Source organism: Medicago sativa, chromosome 7, assembly GCF_051527215.1.
Source record: "Medicago sativa cultivar Bolivia chromosome 7, Bolivia_mono, whole genome shotgun sequence".
Taxonomy (NCBI): Eukaryota; Viridiplantae; Streptophyta; class Magnoliopsida; order Fabales; family Fabaceae; genus Medicago; species Medicago sativa.
The window spans coordinates 80,038,247-80,049,217 of record NC_140755.1 but is presented as its reverse complement, the minus strand read 5'-3'; positions in this window follow the sequence as shown (position 1 = coordinate 80,049,217).

Here is a 10,971-nt window from a genome sequence, read left to right as displayed (position 1 = left end):
GGAAAAAAACAAACAAAATTGGAATCCAAGTATGGTAACCGAAAATGTTGTGCAAAAAGTCAGAATTTGAAATTGTTGTTTAATGCACCAATGTTTTCTTTTATGTACACAATAAATATGACAAAGTTTATAATAGAAACAACAATCATAATTTGATGAATTATCCTAAAATGTTATCTCTATTTTATAAGAGTATTTAATGCACATGATTTCAATCAAAAGTTATCTCTATTTGAAAAAAGAGGATTATTGTTATTTCCTTAACAGAATTTTATAGGAGTATGTTATGCATATAGTATCAATTTTTTCATATTTCCTTCATTTTTTCCTATTACGGAAATAATGAAGTATCTCTATCTCTATTATAAACATTTGCCTTAATTTTTTTGAAAAGTACACTTGGCACTCTTCTATGTTAAACTTCATTTAATGTATTACACACCTAAGCATCACTAATACACATGTGCACCTCATCATCTAATTGTAGCTTGATTATTGGCTATTGATAAATCATTGTTACATATTAACACATGTTTGACCTTGCCATTTATTACAATTGATACCGATATGAATGTCAATACAAAAGTGGCATCCTATAAGAATATGCTCTCTATTGAACCTACAACCATTTCATTTTATACGTGTATTTCCACTAACCAAACAATCACCCTTTAATGTTCATAAATGTCTTATAATTACGTGTGAAAAAAGTTCTAAATTAAGATCTGCATCAACAATTGTATTGCTCAATTTTTCTCTATAAATATTGGTTCAACTTTCACCATTTCATATTCATTCAAAGAATTCAGAATTCTTTCAAAATATCGTAACGAAAGTTGTGTATGATCGTGGTTCGGGTAAAAAGGTGTTTTCATTTATACTATTTTCTGTTAGTTCTCTCTCATTGTATTGTTTTTATTTGATAGTATTATCTATCTTATTTTTTTAATTCACTTATAAATTCTAGACTTCTTTATCAAAATCTAGGGATTATGGATCTAATATGTAACGTGGAAGCTAGACCTAGCAATTAGACATCTAAATTTTGAACTCACACCTTTCAAGCGATCATTTGATATCAGGATCAACACGTAGCAGCAGTACAATTTCGTCCAAGAATTTTTGAAGAATATTAATATTGAGAATGATTGATAAGGATCTATGAAACATGGAGATTTTTTTTTTCTTTCTACGAAACATGGATATAAACACGTACTAATGTTCTTTTAAGTGTTTACTGGCATTATCATCAAATTGTTTGTTGATAATTTTTTTTTTGGCTGAAATATATAATTTAGTTTTTTTTAAGGAATAATTTAGTTGTTTCTCCTTAAAAAAATAATTTGGTCGTTTCAAGTTATAATTTTGCTACGTTAATGTTGTTGTTTTTTTTTTTTGAAGGAATGTTGTTGGTTGGTTTTTATTGTCTTTGTTTATTTTTTCATATTTTTTAATTATATTTTAAAACAAAGCAATTTGTTTAGATGCACCAATAAAACAAAGTGATTTGATATATCAATATAAAATTGTTGGTATATACAAGCTAACTCATTCACTATATACGAAATTACGAGTCTATATTATTATAAAGATAAAAAAAATAGTACACGTGACATTTTAATTTGCTTACAAGATTTAATTGCTCTTAATTCTTCATTTGTAAATTTCCTACAATAAACACGTTACTTCTTTTTTGTTATTATTACTTACTCATATTAATTTAGTAATTTTTATGAACATTCAAAATCAAATCAAGAAAGAGAAAATTTTCACGTGCCAAAGCAATTGTCTTTTTTTATGGTGAAAATTTTATAATTTTTTGTCAATCATTTCTATACATGCTAACAATTCAATTAATAATCTTAAACAAAATAAATAAAAAAATATCTACTTCAAATCTCTATAATAAACAAAAGGCAAGCATAACAAAAATAAATCAAAATAGGCGAATAATTATTGATTTAAATTGTACTAGAAAAAAACTGATTATGATTTTATTATACAGTTTCAACTCTATTTTATTACTCAATTATAACGTAATCGTTGTATTTTCTTCATGATTTTTTTAATCTATGAAAATAATATCCTAAGTGAATAGAAAATCATTTTTACGTATTAATTTTCCTACGAAAAATTTAATAAAATAATTTTCCAAAAATTTGTTTTAATTTTTGGAAAAATAAATCAAGGTAGGCAAATTTCCCAATCAAACTTATTAGGCCATATTTTGTTAAAAAATTGAACAAGCAAGAATTTTGGTTAAGAAGTGTCCATTTAATCATACATTATCATTGCAAGAATTTTGTTTTGAATGAAAATTATATGCATTGATTTTAGTTGATTACATAATATGCATGGTCAAAGATATAATTCATAACACATTTACCTTCAATTCCTTAATGGTGATCATCATTTACCTTCAATTCCTTTTTCCTCTAAAAAATAATTTGTTCAATTCCTTCAACGTGATAAATGGATGATTTGCGTTTTTAATTATATGTTTAATGTTCAATAATCTGCAAGCCTTTTTCCCTATATATAGTCGATCTATCTTATATCATTTTCACTTGCTTATTCATTTCATACAATCTTATTACCTTTAAAAAAATTGCAATATGTTCCATTTCCGTTGTTTCTAAATATGCTAACATGAACTAAGTTGTATAATCACATTAGGTTAAGAACAACCACGTTAATTAACACTGCATCTTCATCAAAATCCTTAAGACATTAGATATATGGATCATCTCATTTATATGTTTCTCCTCATCTACCGATGCATTCAATATGAAACTTTAACTCACATATGACACATTAGCAACACTTAGTGTGATTTAATGGATGAAGGTTTATGCTCATTTCTTTCATGAGAAAAGAGAAAGTAAATTAGGAAATGAAAGATGATAAAAAAAATTGAGCATGAGAGAAATGATAATGAATATCTCCGCATTCAATACATCATAGAGTTCAGAGTTATGAGGAAGCCTACAATGAGTTGGATCATTACATTTGTCTAAGAGAAACCCCACAAATGAGATTGACACCACATCTTCATTCAAAACCTTACTACATTAGGTATATTGGACATCTCATTTATATGTTTCTCAATATTTACTCTTGCATCAAATGTAAAAGGTTAACTCACACATGTCACATTAACTTCTTCTCTCTAAGGGTGAGAATCTTGGTGTCTATGATTTGACGAAATATCCAAATAAGATTGGAGACACAACCTGTAAAAAAGATGGGTTGGTGGCACTTTTATAGAGGGGCGTTTTTACCCATTTCTTTCGTGAGAAGAGCGTAAGTAAAATAGAAAAAGAAAGAAGATAAACGAAATTTAAACATGAGAGAAATGGTAAGGGAAAATAACGTGTTTTTGATAATTTATGAGTTTGTTGATGGAGTTATAAATTATTTGGGTAATTTTTCTACCTAATATTAGAATCATTAAAAAAATGTCACATAAATTTAAAATGTCTAATAAACGTGTATTTTGTCAACTCATCATAACACATCTACATTTTTCCTTTTTCATATCCTCCAAAGACCAAAAGTGAAGGAATTTTAAATATTGCTTTCAGCAAAAAATAATTCCATCAAAGTGAATGACATCAAAAGTTTAAAATGTAAGATAATAAACTTAACACAAATGACACCTAAAAATTAACAAAAATAAATCATCGTAATGCTGGGACTTCCTATGAAGCTTACGTTGAATTATATTCAACATCAGACTAAAAGAAATCACACAAATGAGATTGACACCATATTTTTATCCAAAAGCTTTAGATACATGTATACGAGTTATTTCACTTATATGTTATTCATCATCTACTCTTCCATCTATTGTAAAATTTTAACTCATATTAAACACATTAATATCTCTCTCTCTCTCTCTCTCTCTCCCTCTCTCTCTCTCTCCCCAATGTGCGACTCTGTGTCCTTAATTATGTGACATACTACACAGTCAAATAAGGTCAAATTGAGGCACAACGTGGTCAAAAAGGTGGATTGATGTAATTTAATGGATTGAGGTTTATGTTCCTATCTTTCATGAGAATAGAGATAAAAAAATTAAAAAAGAGAGAACATCATGAAAAATAAATTTGAGATTAAGAGATATGATAGTGGTAAAAAAAATAAGAATTGTGTGTTTTGTCCATGAGGTTATAACAAATAGAGTGATTTTATATCTATTGAAGGAGTTTGAGATATTTGGGTAATCAATTTACCAAAAAATCAAACTCAATTAAAAATACGCCACAACATTTAAAAATGTTCAATAAACATGTATTTTGTTAACTCAACATAACACATCAACGTTTTTCTATCGTGAAATCCCAACGAAGACCAAAACTGAAGGAAGTTAAAATAATAGAGATTGATATTATAAAATATTGCATAAAAGCGAGCAACATCAACAAACTTCAATTTAATATAAAAATTATACAAACAACGTTGAAAAAACTAACAAAATAATTCATCAAAATGTTTAGAGTTTCATGGCCACCTACAACGAGGTAGATCATCACAAAGCACACAACTGAGATTGACACCACATCATCGCCCAAAACCTTAAAATATTATGTATATTGGTCATCTCACTTATATGTTTTTAATGATCTACTTGCATATATTGTGGAATTTTAAGTCACAATTGGCACTTTAACATATCTCCCATAAGTGTGAGACTCTTACGCATGAGGTCTGGTGACATAGTCAAATAAGGTCAACCAGAGGCACAACATGGTAAAAAAATATGGATGTAGGTTTATGATCATCTTTCATAAAAAAGAGAAAGGAAATTAGAAAAAGAAAGAATATAAAAAATCTATTTAAAGATAATAGAAATGATAAAGGAAAAAAGAAGTGTGTGTTTTATCCATTCAAGTGTTAGGAATATAGCGGGTTACTGGTAATTTTATGAGATAGTTGAAGATTTATTAGTAATTATTTCACCCAAAAAGAGAATCAATTAAAAAAATATCACATCATTTTTAAATGTCTGATAAGCATGTGATTTTTTTTTTTTGAGGGAGATAAGTATGTGATTTGTTACCTTAACATAACATGTCTACATTTTTCTATTACTAGATCCCACCAAAGACCAAAAGTGAAGGTATTTAAAATAGTAGAGATTGGATATTTTTTTCTTTCATGAGAGTGAACATCTAAAAACTTATATTTAATATAATAAAATTAAACTAATGACATCCAAAAACTAAAAAAATAGTTCATCATAGTGTTTGGAGTTTTGAGCGAGCTTATAATGGATTGATCATCATATTTGACTAAGAGAAACCCCAAAAATGAGATTGACACCACATCTTCACACAAAACCTGAAAGACATTATGTATATTGGTCATCTCACATTCATAATTCTCAATATACTTTTGCTTCCAAGGTGGAAGTTTAACTCACACATGACACATAAACATATCTCTATTATGTGTGAGACAGTCCGTATTTCTGATCTGGTGAGAGAGCCAAATAAGATCAGAGGCGTAACATGTTAAAAAATATGGGTTGGTAGTGGTTTAATAGAGAAATGTTTTTGTTCCTTTCTTTCATGAGAAAGGAGAAAGTATATTAGAAAAGAGAAATGATATTTTGACAACCACTTTTTGACAACTTTTGGACAACTTTCTCTCTCATACTCACATGATGTTGTTATCCTCTCTCTTCCTTTTTCTCTCTCCATTGTTTTTGACCAATAAGAAGTGAGAAAAACAAGGTTGTCAACAAAGTTGTCATCAAATGGATGTCAAAATATCATTACTCGTTAGAAAAATAAAGAAGACGAAAAAGGAATTTGAACATGAGAGAAATGAAAAGAGAAACAAGTAAGGAGTGATTGTTTTTCTCTAAGAGAATAAAGTATATAATGAGTTATTGGTAATATTATACATTTATTGAAGGAGATAAGAATTAATCTGTAATTATCTTACCAAAATATTAGACTCATTAAAAAAATGCCACAACAATTTAAAATTTCCAATAAACATGTATGTATTTTTTATCTCAACAAAACACATCTACATTTTACTATTGTTAGATCTTACCAAAGATCAAAAGTGAATGAATCAGACATAACAGAGGTTGAATAATTTTTTGACATTTAAGATAAAAAATTAAACAAAACGACATTCAAAAACTAACAAATAAAAATATCACAACATGGAACTTCTGTGAGAGTCAAAATTGAGTTGTATGATCACATTAGGCTAAGAGCAATCACACGAGTGAGCTTAACATCACACCTTCATCCAATGTCTCAAGGCATTACAGTTTGGATCATATTATTTATATGTTTGTCACATCTACTCTTGCATACAATGTGAAATTTTAACTTACACTTAACACAATAACATCTCTCCATTAAGTGTCAGACTCTCCGTGTTCGTGATCCACCACCTAGAACACTCTCGCTCCCCTACAACGTTGAACCATGATATCATACCACGGTTGGACTTTCTGGAGGAGCCAACAATAATGTGGATCAACTCATCGGAGAAAGGGCAACCACACGGTAAAAATGAGACTACAATTTCATCCAAAAATTTAAGGCTTAAGTATGCGTTTTTCACTCTTTTGATGTTCAACCTGCACTCTTTCATCTAATGTTGAACTTTAACTGACTTTTGCTACATCGTAATATTATCTCTTAAGTTTGACGGAATTCTAGCCCGTGCTTGGCACGGGTTTCCATGCTAGTTGTTATAAGAAATCGATATGATAAAATTTTGAAAACTTGTGACTATTTTACAAAATATATCAACATTAATGTAGTGTTTCTATTAAATAATTTTATTTTATATGCAAAACATCCCAAAATATTTGTGCCGCGCCCGTTGCGGATTTTATGTACAAATTTTTATATGAGAAAGTTGATATGATAAAATTTTAAAAAAACCGTGACTATTTTCATAAATATTATCATTAATGTAAATTTAATATTATATATTTTCTTTTATATACAAAAATCTGTTAAATATTCGCACCGTGCTCACTGTGATTTTTTTTTTTGCTTATATATGTATAAGTAAATTTTTATGTATCGATATTAGAAAATAGATATGATAAAATTTTGAAAACTAATAAATACTTTCAAACTATGACAATTAATGTAGTGTTATGTGATTCTTTTTTATTCTATATGCAAAACATTGTTAAATATTTGCATTGTGCTCGTTGCGGATTTAATGTTTTCTATGGATAATTTTTTTTATTCGGATGCAAATATTAAAATCCAAAATGAAGTAGCAACGTGTTTAGGGAGAGGATCCACAAGCTTCAACATGTAGAGGCAATTTTGGTGATTCTTGTAATTTAGAAATACATGGTTATAATAAGATTAGACAGTTTCAACGAGGTTTTCTTTTACTTTAACGAAAGGCATAATCGGTGTTTAATGTTGTTGATGACGATGGTGGAAGAAGATATAATGGAGGAGGAAAGGAGAAGAAAATTGGAATTGAAATTGGAAAGAGAGATTGATGTAAAGAAAGAAAGTTTGTTTCCAAACTCGGTAGGAGAGATCGAAATTGAACTGGAAAATGAGATAGAATGAGGATAGAGATTAAAGAAGAAAATGAAAGAGTGGAGACTAAAGAGAATAGCGATATATGTGGTGTGGGGAAATTAAGAATGTAGACATTGAATCTGGAAATGGTAAACAAAGTAATAGAGCTACAATCAATCATTGAGACTTAATTTCTTCCACAACCACATCAAGATAGGTTTATGGATTTGAAAAACGTGCAAAATTTGGTTAAAAGATTTGTTATGTGCACAATTTTTTTAGCAGCACAATTGAGGGTCTCAAGATAAGTTTATGGATTTGAAAAACGTGCAAAATCAAGTAAAAAGTTTTTTTTTTCTATGCTTAATATTTTTTGAGCAGTGGTTCAAGATAGGTTTATGGATTTGAAAAACGTGTAGAATCTGCTAAAATGATTTTTTATTTGCATAATATTTTTTGAGCAACGCAAATGAGTGGCTCAAGATCGGTTTATGGATTTAAAAAGCTGCAAAACCTAGTAAAAAGATTTGTTCCATGCATAATATTTTTTTGAGATTTACTTTTCCCACCCTGTGGGTTTTCTCGTGCACCCTATTTTTTTTCTTCCAAAAATGCCCTTGAGTTTCCGGATTTTATAATCCGGAATGGTGTTTTCTTTTGTTAAAGGGTGAAGAAATGAGTAACGGATTTTTCCGGATTTTGTAATCCGGAAACTTCAAAAAATAGGACGCGTTACATGATGTTTCCGGATTACATAATCCGGAAACCCCCTAAACACCCTTTTTCAAGGTAAAACAGTTCGGATTATATAATCCAAACTGTATCAGCACAAATTCTAAACATGTTTGTAACATGAATAATCATTTTAGGGACAATATTAATCTTCCTAACTCTCATCCTTCTGTTTTTGGGTCATTGTTACATGTTCTTAGTCAAAAATCGGGTTTTCGAGCTACTTGATCGGATTGCTCTGAAACTTCCCCAGAAAATCAGAAAAAATTCAAGGACCATGACTCCCATAGAAGGGACTTCTTACGGGACTCCTGTTTTATCTTGGTTTTCGGGTGTCAAACATTGATTACGTTTGAACCTTTTAAACCGGTGATATCTTATTTTTTTCTTGGGAAGGGAAAAAATAAGCAAAACCCTTGAGAATCGAGGTCCGGGAGTTGTTTTCGCTACGGGAAGGTGTTAGGCACCCATAACGACTATAGTATCCTATAGGAACCGTCTTTAATTTCTACGCGCGCGCTTTATTTTTAAATGCTATTTTGAAAGAGTTTATTTAAACCTAAGAATGTCCTAAGTGAAGAATTGGAGGGAGAAGAATGTTTTTGGATTTTTATTTTAGTTGAATTGAAGGAATTTTGTTCCTTGCCTACGTACCCGTTTAAGGGATCAAATCCACCGTAGTTCTCTTCCAAAAATGTTTTTGTTTTTGTTGGTTGATTTTAAGTTTGAAAATGAATTTTGAAGAATAGAAAGAGGCCTCAAGGGCATGAGATTATGAAATTGTGAGGTTGAATTAGTCATTTGCAAAATGTGGTCCAAGTTTGATTATTTTTCATTGAAGTTTGATTAAGGAAATAAAAGGAAAGTTCAATGGGGTTTTGACCCCAAGGTTTATTATGAAAAATGTTTGAGTGAAGTTTGTTCAAGTTTTTGGAAAATGATTTTTCTAAGTGTAGAGCCTAAACATACATCTAAGCATACAATCCTAAACATACATCTAGACATGCATATTCTAACTGTATAGTGATGTGTGTGCATGTGTCGGTGCTTGTGTCGGTGTACATTATTAGAGTCCATTGTCCTTTACATCATACCCTAGGTACATTCTATGGCCTCTTTGCCAAGAAAATTAAAAGTGCATAAAGGAAAAATATTACAAAACTCCTAAGTGTTACATTCTAACTTTGGTACAAATTAAATTGCAAGAAAGAAATAGAGATGAATATGGGATGAAATGGAGATGCTTATGAAATGATGAAACATGAAATGAAAGGAGTTAGTAGCACATGACAATATCAAAGGAAATAAAGCAAGAGAGACACTATAACATAAAGGATGGAAAACAAACCAAAGTAAGGGCAAAATGAGTGTAAACATGACTAAAAATTGTTCATAAAATGCAAGAACCAAGTGACCTATAATTCTTACATCCCGATACATTTTTAAAGGTTTAGAATCAAACCTTGGAATGGGAATTAAGGCATCATGATTTACTTGGCATTTTTAAAACAAATTTTAAGCATATTTGCATTATTTAACTACACAACTAACTTGTAAGCTAAGCAACTAACTAAATTTCACACACAAGTATCAAAATCATGTTCAAACAGTGGCTGAAAATTATAGGAACACATATTATGTATCACAAGTATGCATCAAGGACAAGAAACAAAATTGAATCAATTTTCACCACCTTTTTAACATAAAATTCAAGAAATAACACTAAAATTGTCCATATATTTTTTATCAAAATTTTCAGTGTAAAAATATTAGAGAAAAAAAACCAAGAACACATCAAGAAAACATGGAAAAATGTTTTGGAATTTTTGCAAAAGATTTCGATACACAGGAGGTGCAGGAAGCAAAGTCCAGGGGTGCACATAGCAAGAAATGAGCAAAAACGAGGAAACCAGTAAAAAGTGACCCAGGCCCAAGGTTCTTGATGGATCTTGGATTATCCAGATGCCTCAGAGGCGTTGGATTGATCCAAGTCCATCACAAACCTAGATCCAAAGGCTGGGAGTGTGCAGCGCATGGTAAGCCAAAAGAGACACACAACCAGAACGAATCAGGACCACTCATCTAATCACATAGCAAGATCAACGGCTAACATGAAGCTTAGAAGTGAACCAGACCGGTTTCCATGAACCAATCCGGTTCACATCTGTATAAAAGCAAGCAAGACCGGTTCGTTTCATTTCTAAACCTAATCTCTCTTTCTTCTCTTCAGACGCTCTCGTTCTCTCTCGTTCTCTCATGGCTTCTTTCATGATTTCTTCTCACAAAACACATGGATTCAAGCCGTAAACCACAAATTAACCATGAATCAGTATAGCTTATACACAAAACGCTTCGATTTCGCCCTTTCTTGAAAGAAGTTATTCAAACCGTTTCGTCTTTGATGTTTCTTGAAGAAATTTGTTCGAAATCGTTTCGATCTGGATGTTTTTCGAAGGAAATTGTTCGAAGCGTTTCGTTCTACACTGATTCGAACAGGTTTGGTTTTGAAACTTTACGGCTTTTAGGGTTTTCAACTTTCTTCCTAATTTCTTTTGAAACTAAACCCTAAATCGTTCTATTTCCTCCACTGATGATGATTATACACTCTGATTTGGAAAACAAACGGTGAATCTTCGTGATTTTTGAAATTAGGGTTTCGGCTTCAAAAATTTTTCAAAAGCTTTTCAGGATTTTTACTTCGATTCACTGTTTA